Genomic DNA, 18976 nt, shown 5'->3' on the forward strand with positions numbered 1-18976 from the left:
TGAATGTGATAAAGAAAATACATGTGTATAATGGAATACTATGAAGCCATAAAAAGAATGAAAATATGTGTTTTGCAACAAAATGGGTGGAACAGAAGGTCACTATGTTAAGGGAAATGAGCTAAGAACAGAAAGACAAATACTATAAGATTGGTGTCATATCTGGAGTCAAAGAATATGATATCACAGAAGGTATAAGTATAATGCTGGTTATCAGAATCTGTAGAGGCAAGGAGCAAGAAATAATTGAAAAAAGGTTGATTAGCAAGTATCAATTTATAGTTCCATAGAAATAAGAATACCATGTGTTCTATTACAGTTGGGTGACTATAGATAATGTACTATCAATTTCTCTGTTACAAACTAGAAGATTGAATGTTGTATGTTTTCACCATTGAAAAAATTTAAATGTCTTTATTAAACATTAAACAATGTATACATAACATGACACTCTAAATATGTACAATGTTTATGTGACTGCTACTTTTAATTAAAATTGATTGACAAGAATTGCTTAATTTTTAAAAAGAAGGGTAAATTCCAGAATCCAGATATATGATCAGGAAAAAATAATAAATTACTCATTTACATTTGTGTAAAACAACTGTGAAAAAATTAAATTCATTCTTAGTTTGAATGAAATAACAAGTGAATGATGACCATACATTTTGCTCTTAATGCAAGTTTCTTATAATTAATCTTCAATGATAACTGGTCCTAGGAAGGAATTTCCTTTGGGGCATCCACCAACATTTCAATATTATAAATTCTTACCTGAGTGCATGTTAAATTATTTATTTATAAAATTTCATTGTAAAACTAAAAATTTTTGGAGAATAGAATTTAAAACAACAAAAAATGATGATAGAAAAATATCTGAATCCTGAAGCCATAGTCCAGCAATTTATAGGCAAACACTGCTTTTAACATCTAAGCTTAGCCCCATATGAAATCAAATTCAAGAGAAGTCACTGAGCGTTGGCATATGTAATACATTGCTTTCTTTGAGGTTACAACAAAAATTAAATAAAATAAAGCAGATCATAAAAACACTAAAGTGATAAAGAATCCCATTTAAAATATTGCAATGTATTCAGAATAATGCTTATGAATCATGCTTTAGGATGTCTGCTTAGTTTTTCTTATATAAAGCCTATGTGTTCCTCTGATACGTATCTAATCTGTCATATGGAATAGTGTGAAATTTAGTTTACTTTCTTGATACATGGCTTACTTTATCTGGATTCTTAAGTACCTTGCCCAAATAGAATTTAGGTGGTGTTTTTAATCACCATTCAGTAGTGACATTTTATTATACAAGTCCAGTGAACTCTTCCTTCTATTTGATAAGTGACATGTGAGGTTTTCTTATGGCAGAGAATGAAAGACTCTTTATAAATTTCATCTTCAATAGGAAACTCCTCTGTTAGTATGTGTTCCATATGGTAGAGAAGACCATCTTCCTTTTCTTTGAGCTCCCTGGCATTTTTCATTTGAAAATTGCTTTTGTGATTCCCTATTTGATGATGTCATAATGAAAAAATGTATACAAATATACGGCATGATGGACTTTAATTTTCTCTCTCTTCTCAAACTATGCCTGCAGCTTAATATGACATACAGCTTTTAGAAAAGTATTAACAAAAGAAGTAAATCACAGGGAAAAAAAGCAGAATAATGTGAAAAAAGATTTATTTATTTATTTGAAAGTTGGAATTATATATAGAGAAATAATCTTCCAGTTACTGGTTCACTCCCCAAATGGCTGCAATGGCCATGGCCAGGCCAGGCCAAAGCTAGGAACAAGGAGCTTCATTTGGTTCCCCCATGTAAGTGAGGGGGTACAAGCACTTGTGACATATTCCAATGCTTTCTCCAGGCCATTAACAGCAAGCTGGATGAGAAGCATGAACAGGCAGTCACATGGGATGCTATGCCACAACGCCAGCCCTGTCCTTTGATATTTGATGTGAAAAATACTTCTTTACATATTGAATATTCAGCACGAAGAATCACTAGTTCTTTAGCCATCTGTGGAAGTTCGCCTAGTCCTATGAAGGATTACCATATTCACCAGTTATTTGATTTTGAATTGATAGCCCAGTTGTTTCAGGAATTTATATATTTCTTGGATTAATTTTTTGTTATCAAAGGGAAATTTATTTGCACTGTCAAAACTTTGTCCTCCATCTGTATTTTAATTAAATATATAGTGTTTTAACTATTTTTGTCTAAATTAAGCTATCCTGAACTATGTACCAAGGAGAAAGGAATCAAGATAGTTCATGAACGGCATCAGTTGTTGAATTGATTTTTTTAACTTCTACCATTAAGTGGGTCTTTGCTATATAATTACTGACAATGTAAATGAAAGTGGAAAAACAAAATGGAAATGAATGACTGAATCAACAATCTTAATTTAATAGTTTACCCCTATTCAATAAATACTTCTTGCACTCCACTGATTCTAAAGCTATGTGATAAGTGTAGAATATGGGAAAGAATGTCCCATACCAAAAGATTAAACACAATTCTTCTCCAAGACATTGTAAACAAAAGTATCCATCCTAAAACACATTTGTCAAAAATTCTAGTATTTATAAAAATTACAGAAGTTGAACTCTGGACATATAATTATACTTTGTAGAATATATAGTTAAGTTCTTTTTTTTTTTTGACAGGCGGAGTGGACAGTGAGAGAGAGAGACAGAGAGAAAGGTCTTCCTTTGCCATTGGTTCACCCTACAATGGCCGCCGCGGCCGGCGCGCTGCGGCCGGCGCACCGCGCTGATCCGATGGCAGGAGCCAGGAGCCAGGTGCTTTTCCTGGTCTCCCATGGGGTGCAGTGCCCAAGCACCTGGGCCATCCTCCACTGCACTTCCCTGGCCACAGTAGAGAGCTGGCCTGGAAGAGGGGCAACCGGGACAGAATCCGGCGCCCCGACCAGGACTAGAACCCGGTGTGCCGGCGCTGCTAGGCGGAGGATTAGCCTAGTGAGCCGCGGCGCCGTCCTATAGTTAAGTTCTTTTAACATTTACATCAGATTTGGCTGTTTCTTAATTACTCATAGGAGTTGCTGTATTAGTTACAGCTACAAATCCTTTTCAAATATACATATTAAGCAAAACTTCCCCAACTTTATGATCTGCATTTTCATTCTTCTAATGACATAATTTATCATTATCCTTTTTTATTTGAAAGTCAGAGAAACAGAGAAATATCTTTAATTGCTGGCTCACTCCCTATTTCTTCTGGGCCAGGCTGAGGTCAGAAGTCCAGAAGTATATCTGGGTCTCATATGTGGGTATCATGGACCCCAGAAGTGAGCCATCACCTGCTGTGTCCCGGGGTGCATTAGCAAAAAGCTGTAATGATGAGAAGTGGGGAAGCCCCAGAACTAAAATCAGATACTCTGATGGAAGAGGAGGGTAAGGTATTTTATGGGGTGACTTAACCACTGTGACAAGTGCTCATACCCATAATGATATATTTTAATTTTTTCATGCAATTATAATATTTTTTTCAATTTGTGTATTTTTAAAATTATGTATTTTTATTTAAAGGTTAGAGAGACAGAAACAGTCAGAAATCTTCCATCTACTGATTCATTCCCCAAATGTGAAGTCAGGAGCCGGAAGCACCACCTAGGTCTCCCATGTGAGCTGCAGGGACCCAGCAATTTGGACCATCACCTGCTCCCTCCCATGGTGTGCATTAGCTAGAAGCTAATCTGAAGCAGAACCAGGTCTGGAACACTCCTGTCTGGGATGCAGGCATCCCAAGCATATCTTAATCACCAATGTCTGCTCCCTCATGCATTTTGAAATTCTTCATTTAGGTTCATAATATCTAGATGGTTTGGTCTTCCTGAAAATTTGACCACTCTGTCATTACAATATTGGCTTAACTGAAATATGCCTTTTTGCTCTGAATACAATCATTGCAATTTTGTTTGATTATTGTTATGCTGGTCATATATTTCTCATCCTTTTGCTTTTTAAACATATTTTAGTCTTTATATTTGAAATTGTTGCCTTTTGGTTATACACATTCAAAGCCTTCTGGTTGTTTTTTTTTTTTTTTCCTAACTAACATGATAGCTTGTTTTACCTGAACTCATTTCACCTTCTACCTGAAGCTGAATGTATTAGATTAAACTAGTGTTTTCTGTATAAGATTTTGGATGAGGGTTGAGGAAAGAACTAATCATTCCAAATTGAAAAGTCTTTGTGTGTCTTTTAAAAAGATTACATTTGTAATCATGTCTCCATTTTACCAGAACTCTTTTTATTGCTCCTCTTTTCCTCAAGGAGAAAATCTGCTGGGTGGACATTTGAACCAATTACATAAATTTAACCTTCATTTATTACCTGAGTAAAATAAGAATATTTCTATTTAAAGAGATTATTATTTTTTTTTTTGACAGGCAGAGTTAAACAGTGACAGAGAGAGACAGTGAGAAAGGTCTTCCTTTTTCCGTTGGTTCACCCCCAAAGTGGCCACTATGGCAGGCACATCGCGGCCAGCACGCTGTGCCCATCTGAAGCAAGGAGCCAGGTGCTTCCTCCTGGTCTCCCATGCGGATGCAGAGCCCAAGGGCCTGGGCCATCCTCCACTGCACTTCCGGGCCACAGCAGAGAGCTGAACTGGAAGAGGAGCAACCGGGACAGAATCTGGCGCCCTGACTGGGACTAGAACCCTGGGTGCCGGCACCGCAGGCAGAGGATTAGCCTAGTGAGCCATGCCGGCATATTTAAAGAGATTATTAATACCATTGGGTTTAACTATACAATCTGATCAATTGCTTAGTGTTTGTCTCCTCTGTTCCTTATATCCCTTTTTCCTACTTATCTTCTTTTTTTCTTATTCCACTTGTCTTTTTTTCAAGCTTATTGGCTTTGACAATTTTTTGTACTATTTTACTGGTCAATTAAGGAATCAGCATTTTTATTCTGTGAAGACTTAATTATATAACTTTTTCCTATTTTTTTAAGATGGGATTGACATCTCTACCTCTTGCTCTGACAGTACATACTTCATTATAATACAGTCTTGAAATATTCTATCTATGTCTTCTGCCTTGGATATTGCTGGAAACTACACAGTCTTCTGATCACTTTCCAAGTTTTTCTAGGTCACTTTTTAGCATCGTGCTAAGATATTGTCATATATTACACATAAATCACGTCAAACCATATTATCTCTCCGCAAGATATTCTTTCAGTTCAAAGTTAAAAAAGTAAAGAAAATAATCACATGGTAAATAATATTGGATGATTTATTTATTTATTTGAAAGGTAACAAGATGCATGTGTGTGTGTGTGTGTGTGTGCGTATGTGAGAGAGAGAGAGAGAGAGAGAGAGAATCTATCAAGGCTGAAGCCAGAACCCAGAACACCATCCTGATCTTGAAAAAAGGATTGGGGGCCCAAAATACTTGAGTCACCAATCATTGCTTTTCTATGTGTATTTTTAGAAAGCCAGGTGGGAAGTAGAGCAACCAGGACTCAAACTACATCATAAGCATCATAAGCAGTGACATACCATGCCATTCTACAACACCAGCCACAATATTGAATAATTTAATAGAATATAATCTCTGAGTCCATAACTTGGACATCTTCTGGAGCATAGCAAGTTTCCAGAGTGCCTAGGTTGGGTCACCATGAATGATTCTCTTGATAGTCTCATAACCAAAAGATATAATGAAGTTTTGAACAATAAACACTTATTGAAGTATAACATAAATTATGAACTATCTGAGATATTTATCACTCATAAAATTATAGTAAACATCTACTTCCAAAGTGTTTTTCATATTACTTACTTCACAATGTCTAGCCTTTTCTAAGAACAAGTTAATTTTTCTACATTCATGTGAAACAATGTTATTAATTAGGTTACTTTCCTCCAAGTATTTATCCTCCTTGGTGTCTTTCTACATTCTGAAAAGAAAAAGCTTGCACACTTGGAATGCTAACTTTTCATCAGGTGAAAGCTAGGATACGATTTTTAAAATTATCCTCTTTTGGCAACCAGATGCATTGACACAAGGATGACGCCTGGCATATAGTAGAGAAATGTGTCAGTCAGCTGAAATATGGAAGTATATTCAGTCTAGTAAACTCTGAGAAGTGTTTGATAAACAGACTACAGGGTGACATAAAATTTAGGGAAATTAGTGAAAGGGACTGTGCAGGAGCCTAAGGATGTTATAACCACCCATAACCCTTAAAGGGCAGTAAGAGAGAAAAGTCACTGAAAACAAGACTAGGTAGCTGTGAGATAGAACTGAGGTTTCTGTGGAGTTTCAGGATGATTGTAGCAACCTCCAAAGGAGTGAAGCGGGAGAATACACATAGTGACTTCAGTCTTCAGTTTATGTCTGTGAACTCCTGATGTTTTCCGTCATTCTGTCCCATTAGAAGCCAGAAACAAACTTCCATGCTATCTCTGCAGGTTAGTGTCACAGAGTATAAGACAGGGGAAGAATGTGAAGACACAATAGAAAATCTTTATCATAGTGCACTCCATTCATTCTCACATTTTATTCTGGTGAATAAAGAAGAACTTGAATTACCAGGATCTACCAGTTCAGCACTGGCGGGTGTGAACTCATTTCACCTTCTACCTGAAGCTGAATATTAGGTATGACTACTGTTTTGCTGTAGAAGATTTTGGGTGAAGGTTGAGGAAAGAACCAGTCATTCCAAATGGAGAAGTCTTTGTGTGCCTAATTATCAGAAAGATTGCATCTGTAATCATGTTTCCATATTACCAGAATTATTTTTATTGCTTCTCTTTTTCTCAAAGAGAAAATCGACCAGGTGGACATTTGAACCAATTATATAAATTCAACTTTCAATTACCAGATTTATTTTTTTTGTTTCCGTGTACCTTACACTTCCATTATCCAGGATTATTAGTCAAGAAAGTAATAATTATAATTACCTACAGTTCCCAAGGTTGGCCTCTATTTCCTGTTTTGGTCCCAAAAACAAAGATTCTCCTGGTGATTAGGCTGGAAATTCCTGAAAAACACATTTGTCCTTCTATTTCTGCTCATCAAATCACAGAGTAAGCCAACTTGGCCAGAGGATAGTTGCATATTAGTAATTCAATAGAATCAAGTTTCTTCAGTGTAAGAATTCCTTTAATGGGTTCAAAGACTTCTAAGCCAATTCAGTATGAAGTGGTATAAATTTTAAAAATCTAAATCTAAATGATTACTTAGGAGTAATCATATAATTGGTATGTCACTTCTAATCCTCAGTTCCCAGACCTCTGCATTCTGATTATGGAAATAACATATCAGTTGTTGATTTATTGCAATTGCTGCATCATATGTAATGACATCCAAATTTTGCGAGGATTCTAATTCAGCCTTCATCATGTCACTCCATCCTTCCATCAAAATAGCTTTATCCTGGTAATGGAACATAAGAACCTGTTAATGGTTTGAGTATGAACCTATTGTCACATCTTTTTTGTTTTAAGCTGTGTCAAGGGTCAGAGTCAATGTTTTGTATATGAAATCATAGAAATCGATAAGGTAATTGTCAGACATAAAATTCCCTCTTGTTGCTTCCTCAAAGATGAAATACGTAATTGAATTTCTGCCAATATTTGATCTATTTCTGGCAAGCGAATGGGACTACATCAGGGATAAAACATTGACTTCCGCTCCAGGCATGTTGGATGCTCAAGAGCAAAAACAACCAGAATAACCTTCAGGAGATGAAGTTCACACTGAAAGTCATGAGTATCCCTCATCCTGGCCTCAATTACAACTTTAGACATGAGTTAGCACTGGAGAATCTGGGAAAAGAGGTTCCTATTTGCAGTACCTGCCATCTTATATGTCTCATAACTGGGTGTTTTGCTCTTTGATAGCTATTTACATGCAACCTAAACAATCTCTACTTCGTGTGTGAGTATTCACTCCCTTTTTCCTGAGACCTTTTGAACTACTTTTCTCCCATTTTTATGGGTTATTGAAGCCACATGTTGCCTACTCAAAGAACTAGCTAGTGCCTAGGAATTTATGTAGTTCTCTGTATCACTAGGGCCTGAGAACACATATAGATCACTATCTCACTAGTGCTCATGTGTGTATATAAATCTCCATCTCAGGCTTCCTTTTTTTCAGTCTTGAACAAGAAATACTAACCAAAGATCTGTCCACAAGGATAATTTCCTTTTTTTCATTGTCTTTTAGAGCAACCTCTGAGTGGAGCTGTCAAGAAGAAGCCATTCAGGCCAGTGCCGCGGCTCTCTAGGCTAATCCTCCGCCTTGAGGCGCCGGCACACCGGGTTCTAGTCCCAGTCAGGGCGCCGGATTCTGTCCTGGCTGCCCCTCTTCCAGGCCAGCTCTCTGCTGTGGCCAGGGAGTGCAGTGGAGGATGGCCCAAGTGTTTGGGCCCTGCACCCCATGGGAGACCAGGATAAGTACCTGGCTCCTGCCTTCAGATCAGCGCGGTGTGCCGGTCGCAGCATGCCGGCCGCGGCGGCCATTGGAGGGTGAACCAACGGCAAAGGAAGACCTTTCTCTCTGTCTCTCTCTCACTGTCCACTCTGCCTGTCAAAAAAAAAAAAAAAAAAAAAAGCCATTCACTTCTGACTGGTGTCAGCAAAATATGCAGAGAGATTCACAAATCAAGTTCATGTGGTTCCCTGTTCTAATAATTTTGTGCAGAAGCCATATGTGTGAGTTTAGGGAAAAGGAGGAGAGCAAAAGGATATCTGGTATGGGAATCTGTGACACCTGCTCATGAGAGTTTGCTGAGCCCTCAGGAACAACTCATATCCAATCTTCTAAGTATAATGTATAATTTATATTATAATATTCAATACTGTGGTACATATCCAGTTTATAATTTATTTATGTTTATGTAAACAAATATGTTTTCTAAGCATAGACAGTTATCTTTATGTGTGATGAGTAGCAGAGCTCAAATTATCATTTTATGTCTCATAGTATTGTTTCCTTTTAACAATGCAACAATTTTGAACTTAATTATGGGCATAAATTACACATTGTCTTATAGTTCTGGAGATCAACAGTCCAATCATCAACATATAGAAAGAACCATATTCTTTCTGGAGACTTTAGGGAATAATCAATTCTCTTGCCCTTTCTAGCTTCTAGAAGACATCTGCATTCTTTGCTCCCAGTGCCACCCTCTATACCATCTTCCAATATCTCTGTCTCTTCCACCCTCTCCCTGCTTCTCACATATTGTTTATGTAACTTTATCCTACATCTTAGTCTCTTACTAAAAACTTTGTCATAATATTGCAGCCAATTGGGGTGATGCAGGGTAATTCTCCATCTCAAGACGCTAACATAATCACATGTGAAGAGTCCTTTTGTACTTAAGTAACATATTCACATATCTCAGGTACTGGAAAGTGAAGTGACCATCTTTGGGAGAAGGCAATATTCAGCCTACCACAGTCATGGAAAGTGGTTCCATCTCAACAAGGCACCAGAAGGCCCAGTAGTGTCAGATACAATATTTCAAATGGAGAATAATCTATCAATATAAAAAAGCATGATTTTCCTCCCAAATCCTGTGTTTTGAGACTCCTAATCTCTTACTGTGATGTGTAAAGGCTCCATGAAAATTATCTCTCTGACACAGACACTCTCAGTCATAGTGGATTCCTGCACCATATGGTCCAACTGCCAGGGGATTTTGCACAGCAACCTGAATCTATTACATTTTTTCTATTGCTGTGGGTCCAACCCAAAATTAGTAGTATTTCAAGTTACCCAGCTCCAGATCACTGACATTGAACATATTTCTTCAGTTTTATATGTTCAAATTTTAAAGGGTTTGTCACCCCTTAATAACTGCATTTTTGCTAGGGTTCTAGGAAGCCTATCCATTTAGAAATGATCATACAGTCAAGAACAAAATGTACCAGCATCACATTATGTGCAGTGTCAAGACAATTCATGTATCTATTCCAGAATATTTTATGAAAGTGAGATGGAGTGTTGATATAATTCTGAAATAAAACAGAAAATGTATTCTCTTGTATTTCTCATGTGATGGAAAACTGCTTATGCTTTCTTTTGCTGGCAGAGATAGGAGAGGAAATGCATTGCTATTTCAATAGCAGTATACCAGGTGTCAGGGCCTGTGTTAATTTTCTCCAGGGGAGATACCATATCTGGTAATGCAGCTGTGATTGGAATCACTACCTAATTATGTGGGTGATAATCGACTGTCATTCTCCTTGACACATCTGGCTTTTCACTGTCCAAATAGGCATGTTAAATGGGAATGTGGTAGGAATTAGCACTCTTGCATATTTCAAGTCATTGATGGTGGCACTAATCTTCATAATTGCTCTAGGGATGTGATATTTTTGTTTAGTTTTGTTTTCTACCAGGCAAGGTTAGGCAGGTGCAATTCTAGTGTTTCCTAGTTAGCCTTTCCCACCATAATTATTCATGGATCAAATACAGAATGTGGAAAATTTGATGGTTACTGCTTATATTTATATCCATTCTAAATTCTGTGTTGAGAAAAATAACTATAGTTATTATAGTTAAAATAACTATTAGTTCTCAGCAAAATACATGAGATAATCACTACAAGTTATTCATTTCTCTTACTCCTGAAAAGATGTGAAGGAAGATTGCAGGTATCAATATGTGATCATATTGTTAGTTTCTCTCTGAATAGATCATGGTTTCTCATTCAGTCAAGATGGTCTTGGGGTATAAACTGCCTTCCCTTTCAGAATGAGCTATGAGGACATAAATCTTCACTATGGTGACTCAAGTAAGATTTCTGCCTTCTAAATATTGTTTCCTTCTTATATTAGTCAATGAGCATATTTGGAGTTCTGTAATTGAATTATTTTCTAAAACTCCTGCAAATAAATTGCTTTGTACACTGTTTCACTAAAGATGTATAATAAGAAAAATAATCCACACTTCATGTATGTTTTATTATTGTAATTTTTCATATTATGTGTCTGAGAGTTGAGTACTACCACTTGGTCACCAACCTAAATAATCTCAAAGCTTCTGAATTGTGGTACCCCCAGAAGTCAACTGTATTTCACAGAGTTCAGGAACTACAGAGCTGGTGGTTGGTAGTGAATGCATTTTTTTCAATGCTTTCATAAGGGTGAATCTTTTTAGTTTGACTCTCCCAAGGATGTGAATAAATGGTGGTTGAGAAGGTTGTACAGTGTACTTCTGTTCCAACATTCCCATTACCCTGAGCCTTGGGGACAACTGCATTGTATTATATAGGAGTATACTGAGATTTCAATCTCATTAATGAGAGGCCACCATTGGGATCAGAATTTAGTTCACCAATTCAGCAGATTGTTAAAAATGACTTTCCAACCAATGAGTCAATGCATTAAGCCATGAATTCCATGTGAAAAAATTGTTAGTTTTCCTTAGTCAATCCTTCTTCTTTACCTAGAGCACTTGAGATTCTCTACCAAATATTCCCAGACTCCCAATTAAGTGGTAACATTTGTTCAAATCTTGCGATCTTTATGTATATAGTTTATAATGTACTGGAATAGGTCTTCTGCTTCTTTCTTCACTTGTCCTTCCAAGGCATGTTTTCATCTCTAATACAGTTGTGTTTTATTAGTATAAAACTGTCTTTAGAGAGTAGGATGAAGCTTTGGAGAATGATAAATATGCTTATAGCCTTGATGTTATCATCAAGGTGTATACATTAAATTTGGATGGCTTTCGTCGTGATAATCTCACTAAATTAGTGCTAAAAATTCCGTCCTGAGCTATTTGTGAGACTCTGCCTAAGGGTGGTCAGTTCCTCTTATTGAGTATCTTATTAAGTCTACATTCAAAACTACCTCTCTTGTCAGATTGTCATATTTCATGCCGCCATACACATACCCTAATCACTAGACAACTACAGACAAATCTGCCCAAAAACCCATTAAATGTTCCAAATTAGCCACCCACAGGAGCCGGAGAAATTTAGCTAGTTCCTGCCTAGTTGCCACACTACTTCTCCAGTGTCACCAGGAATAATGTCTTGAACATAAGGCCTGGCATTTTTTGTTGTTGTTGTTGTTTTGAGATATAGATAGCAAATCAGTTCTATCTTTCATTTGCCCCACTGTCGGTGTTTTGGATTCCACCATAAAACAATTCTTTAAAGTTTATGGAACATTCATGCTATGACCAAAATGGTGTGGCCATGACTGCTAACTGGACTAGTTACTTAAGATTTCTCTTGGACAGTGAATAGCTCTAAACAACACCCACAATCTAAAGAAGAGCTATAATTTTAGCCTTGTGACCTGCTGCTCTGTGGTTGTCACATCTCCCATTACCCAAATGTCATCAGCATCAGAATATTCACAATAAACAGAGCTAATATTTGAAATTCCAGGAACTAAATATATTTACTAGCCCAAGTGGAGGTCACCATAAGGGAGTATGAGGGACAGATCAGTGAGCAACATTTCCCAGTCAGGCATTCCAGTGGTTTTCTGCTCACAGTCTGCTTGGTAGATGCCTACTCTAATGGCTTGCCATGTCTTTGACAATAATATTTATTTATTTTTATTTTGGGAAAAATCCTGATTTTCTGTATGTTTCCAGTAAATCCTTTAAAGGAAGATGTTTCTTGGTATCCATCATGGTGGGGAAATGACACCTGTTCCTCAGGCGTGGGTAGTGGCTCATTTGTCTTCTCTATCGCTGCCTACAGTGCTGCTATTTCCTGCAGAATGTATGCTGTAGCCCTCATGGTTATTATGTGCAACATCCTTGAAGATGTCTACTCCAAAGGGCAGCTCTGGAGCCTGGAAAGCAGCCTCTCAAAATTGAAGGTTCTCACTCTCACCACAATACCTGCTGAAGTTTTATAATGACTTAACAAAGCAAGACCCATAGCCAGGATTCTCAGGCCTTCAGGAGTGCTCTGTCAACACATAAAGTAACTGATTCTTTGGACATGGGGTCTAAATGTAGTGTCCCAAGGAATGGCTTCTACTTTTCTTTAAATTCAAAATTCAATCCCTGGAAGCAAAACTTGGAAACCTTAGAATCAGCAAGGCAACTGGACTCCTTCCATTTTACTCTTTCCTTATAATAACTTAAAAATTCATGTAACTAATGACTAAATAGAAATCAAAATGCACATATTTTGTGGTTAGACGTTCCAAACAGAAAAAAATATGGAAAAGAATCCAGTTGCATTGGCAATGGCATCCCAAGATGACATTCTGGCTGCAGTACACTGTTTCAAATCAAACAACTGATTCTAGATCCATGCAAAGACTGTTATCAGCAGTATAAAGTTTCATTTTTTTTTACATTTTATGTGTGTGTGTGTGTGTGTGTATGGGAGAGAGAGAGAAAGAGAGAGTTCTTCCATCTGCTGGTTTACTCCCCAGATGACTGCAAGGGCCAGGACTGGGCCAAAGCTAGAAGTCGGAAACTTCATTCATGTATAACAGGGTCTAAGTACTTGGGTAATCTGGTTCCTTCCCAGATCATCAGCAGAAGCTGGAAAGGAAGGGGGTAGCTGGGACTGAAGCCAGTTCTCAGATATGGGATGCCAGGAACACTAGCAGCAGCTTAAATCACTGTGCCACAACACTTACCCCACAAATTCTATTATAAATGGATTTTGTTTGTCATTCTTTTTCTTCTGAATTGAAGATTTAGAATCTTACTTCTATGATTGCATTTTAATATACTATTCAGTCCTATTTTCTTGTGGTGCTTTCATAACATGTGTAACAGCTCTTAAATTTATGAATATTATAGTATGAGCTAGGCAATTAGTAAATTTATATACTAGTTCATAGTAGATAGCCTATGGTCACAAAAATTATTGAATGGTTCTTCATTTCCCCATAGGCTTAAACATAAGGTGGCCATTTTAGATGCAACAAAACACAGAGGCGTTTTGGAAATGAGGAGACTGATAGGAAGTGATTCCCAATGGATAATTAGTTCCAAATGCATAGTGACAGTGATGGAAAAGTAATGAGTGTCATTGAAAGAATGGACAGGATAGTATTTCTGGATCCAGAAAGCACACAATTTACATTGATCATATTTGTGAATTAGCTGAGAATTATATGCTAATTTTAATGATAAAGAAATGAAAACTTATGGGGTCAGTGTTGTGGTATAACAGAGCCACTGCCTACTGTCTTCCCATTTGGGCACTGGTTTGTGTCCCTGCTGCTCCACTTCCAATCCAACTCCATGTAATTGTACTTGGGAAAAGCAGTGGAGACATTTGGGGGTTGAACCAGTGTGCGTAAAAGTTTTTTTTTTCTCTCTCTCTCTCTTTCTCTCTTTTTTCTTTCTCTACCAAATAAATAAGTAAATAAATAAAATTTGTTTATGAACAATACTAACACAAAGTTTTTCTTAAAGATTTATTTATTTATTTGAAAGGCAGAGTTACACAGAGAGAGGAGAGGCAGAGAGAGAGAAAGAGAGAGGTCTTCCATCTGATGGTTCACTCCCCAATTGGCCGCAATGGCTGGAGGTGGACGGATCCAAAACCAGGAGCCAGAAGCTTCTTCTGGGTCTCCCACGTGGGTGTAGGGGCCCAAGGATTTGGGCCATCTTCTACTGCTTTCCCAGACCATAGCAGACAGGAAGTGGAGCAGCCAAGTCTCGAACCAGCGCCCATATGGGATGCTGGCACTGCAGGCCAGGGCATTAACCAGCTGCACCACAGTGCCGGCCCCGTAGCACAAAGTTATTAAGTTGTCTGGAAGAAAATGTTGTCCACATATTTTCCAGGTTAATAACTAAATATGGTCAACATCAAAACATTGCTAACTCTACAAATTAATAAAATAAATATTCTCATGTTAAATTAAGCAAAGATTGTGGATATAGTTATCTGCAGAAGCACACATTACTAATAAACATAGGGAAAGGATAAATTTCATTAATCATCAAGTAAATAAACTTAAACTATAAAGGATACATTTTTCTACTGGTAAAAATTGTGACTCTCCAGGCTGACCAGGTTGTGAAAAACAGATGTTCATTAAGTAGCTGCTGCACAACAAACTTGGGTCAATATAATGATAGAGGTGAAGCTCCTTCTCTCAGTACACTTTCAACCCAGTACGAAGACAAACGCAAATTAGAACAGGTGATTTTACAGCAGAGATTTGGCCCAAGTTTGGTGGAAAATCTGAATAGGTGGTTAATTGCTAGGGAAATTATATAACATGAGAGGGGATGTTAAAGCTGAATACAAAGGAGAAGTGGGACAGTTCTCTAAAAAGAAGCAAAAGCAATATCATTAATGTTGGCATCAACTCTGCTAGCAAATCCTCTACACAGCCCCTGGATAGAGCAAATGAAAAATATTCTGTAAAATAAACAAATGTTTCTCACTTTTGCATGCCTATTTTTGATAACCAGATTCTTAAAATCAATTAGTATGTTATATTAAACATCAAAAAGGTTCTCTGAATATATAATTAATGTTAAAGACCTGAAAATAGGGAGATACTTCATCATTCATGTGATGATACCCAATAACATGAACTCTGAAAAACAAAACCCTCTTTAACCAGGTATGAAAGAAGGATGACTTGTAGTAATAAATACTCAAATAACTCTTCCTTTTTGCCAGAGATAGGCCACATGGAATTCAATACAAGAAGTGAAGCCATATGGATGATCAAAAACCAACTTCCAGTGAAGGACCAATACCTGGTCCATAGTCCTAAAGTTATAAGCAACTAAATTCAGGTACAACCGAAGAAAATTTGAGACATTCATTCTGAGTCTATAAAAGAATCAATGCTCTGTCAATAATCTGATTGCATCAATATGAGTCCCTAACAGGATGGGAGAACCCAGACAAAACATACCTCATAGGATCTTTTGACCCATGGATATACAGCATAATAAATTTCTGTAGTTTTTAAGATGCCATAGTCATAGAAATTTGCTATGAAATGAGAAAGTGATTAGAATATTATGTACATTTATAGGTGATTCATAGAACTAATGGGAAAAGAAAGAGAATATGAGAGTGAGGGATAAGCAGAGATGTTGAGAAATAAAGAGAAAGGACACAGGGAGAGACAGATTTAATTTTTATTTATTTGAAAGACAGAGAGACAGACAGGTACATAGAGATCTTCCATCCTCTGGTTTACCCAGCAAATGCCTTTAAGATCGTGGGGCTGGAACAGGCTAAAACAAGGGAAAAGAACTCAATCTGGTTATAGTCAACCACTGAGCCAAATTTCTACCACAAGATTAATAGTTAATGGTTATTTCTACTTAAAATTTTTTACCTTCCAAGTTAGCTACTAAATTTTAGATATTTAAATGCACAAAACTTGTTTAATAGACACCACCTTTATTTAAGGTTTGCAGTTATCTACAACAGAAAATAAAGAGCTTCAAAGTTGATAGGAAGTGCTCAGAGTTTCCAGGAAGGGCTGTGAGTCATTTTTACAAGGGCAGCAAGATCAGTGTCTGGGGTACTACCAACTATAGCACTGATTTTGTTGTTGATTTTTATCAACACTATATCTTTTTTCAAGTCATTTAAATTACTCTCAGGATAGGGTTACTGCTCAAAACACAATGATGGTGGTTGCACATGACCACACTATCAAACTCTGTAAAACATAGTTCCACTCATGAATGGGATATTTGATCAGCAATGCCTAAGGCCATACAGGCCTTTAGCACCAAGAATAGCAGTGACACTGAAAATGAGACAATTATGCTCTGTAATTGTGACATATCCAGAAGACTGAAATTTCTATTAAATGTCACCAATTTTCATAACAAAATTATTTTCATAAAATTATGCATACTCCCATCAAACAGATTATTTTTGTTATGTCTGACAATGTGAAATTAATTATTAATTATTTTTAATTTATTATTATTAACTCGCTGTTTTTGTAACAAGACATTTCAGAATACCTAAAGACAAATTGAATAAGTAAAATTATCCTAATACATGTTTGTGTGAAAAGAGTTTCCAACCAATAAACCTAGATGGTACATATCACAGAATTTTCAAAATTATCCTAAATTACAGAGCAATAAATTAGCTTAGGATGGGCTTAGAACCTAATACCAACTTAAACATACTTTATGGAATTTAAATTATCAGTTCACATTTTTGGGAAGGTGATAAAGGTGATTCATATCTTAGATCTATGTACAGAAAGAACAGTCTCAATCCTTAGTTCTAAATGACCTTTTGCCTTTACTAACAATATGCATAGACACAGTTTGCATCATACTTAGTGCATGGTTTTCAGAATCCTAATTTCTAAGTATTCTCTTTGCCTGTAGATTCCATTGAGAAAGCTCCTTCCTACCATACATCCAGGATGGAAACAGATAATTCACTCATACCTCCAAATAAGTAGTGATAACACTATTGAAAATATCTAGTGGGAAAAAATAGTACTCCAAAGTGAAATTTCCTAGGGAAAGGAATAGCAAGTTGTTAGTTAATAAGGACTATGTCCTTCATTCATTACTGCTAATGTGATGATGTATCATCTATAGTTTAACAACAAAAGTAGATTTGAAAAAAAGAAATCAGATGAATCAGCATGGGTGAATCTCTGAACTTTCAGGATGATTGTTTGACTTATAAAGAGATGCAGCAGATTCCATAAGAAACAAAGGAAATCCTCCTCAGGAATTTTAAAGAGAAATTTATGTAGTCTAGAAGAACAGGTAGTGACTGTATTTGCACCTGGTAAGAAGCCCAAAACAACTTACACTGCTAATTAAATACAGGAGCACATGCCATGTGTAACACTTTTCAGTTCAAAATCTCGCTGAAAATGACTCAGGTAATCCAAAGAATGAGACGACATCAAAAATAACACATGATCTCTGGTGGAGCAATGATAAATGAAATATCACCAATTTTGTAAAATTACACTATATAGCTTTGAGATACAAAATAACAACAAAGAAAAAAAAATCTGTTGGGCATAAGCGCCCTCAGCTACCTACATAACCACACACAGTCAGATAACCTAGCCTTGTTATCCTCCTCAGATTCAGTACAGCAGACCCAATTCCTATCATCCCTTCTAATGAGTACCAAATGAGAGTATTTATGAGTACCAATGAGAATATCTATATTCAAAAAGTTCATTCTAAGGACTATGAGCCTTAGATCAATAATTCTTTCTTCTATAAATTTTGTGCCTCTGGAAACTTAGTAATAATATAAAATTTTAAATTATCTACCCCCCTACACCAAGAAAATCTTGAATTGCAAGACAAAAGAATATAACAACGCACTGTTTCATGAGCTGTGGTGTAAAGTTTAAGAGTAAAGATCTTTTTAAATTGTCCTTTTGCTATCATCCATTTCAATTCCACAAAAAATTCACTCCGCTTTTTGTAGTATGTCTTCATTTTTTCTCTATTTAGTTGTTCATTTATTTATAAATGCTATGGGGAAGACATTCTGCAAGACATAGGAGGCAAAACCAAAAACTTCCAGCTCAGATGAGATTACTTTTAGCAGCAGGATGCATGAAAATATAATAATAATATATAAGTGTGGACTTACTTTCTTTTAATGTATTAAATGGAGGATATTCTTATGGCTCATAAGTTATAGTTATGTCCAAGTGCTCTCAAAAGATGTATCATTCTAGGGTGCTTCTTTAAAGTTAATTAAGTTTTTCAAAAAAAAAAAAAAAAAGAAGTGGAACTAACTTTGAGATGTAATGATTTTGAACAGCTCTTGTCTTGGCTGTTGAGTAACAAGTTTTTTTTTTTTATTTCTGTGCAAATTGTTGAATTCTTTACTTAGTATAATGTTGGATTTCTGTGTATAAAGTAAATTGAAAATGGATCTTAGCGGAGAATGGGAATGAAGATGGGAGCGGGAGAGAGAGGAAGGGCAGGAGTGCGGGTGGAAGGGCAGGTGTGGTGTGAAGGATCACTATATTCCTAAAGCTGTAGTTAAGA

This window comes from Oryctolagus cuniculus, chromosome 14 (genome assembly GCF_964237555.1).
Source record: "Oryctolagus cuniculus chromosome 14, mOryCun1.1, whole genome shotgun sequence".
NCBI lineage: Eukaryota > Metazoa > Chordata > Mammalia > Lagomorpha > Leporidae > Oryctolagus > Oryctolagus cuniculus.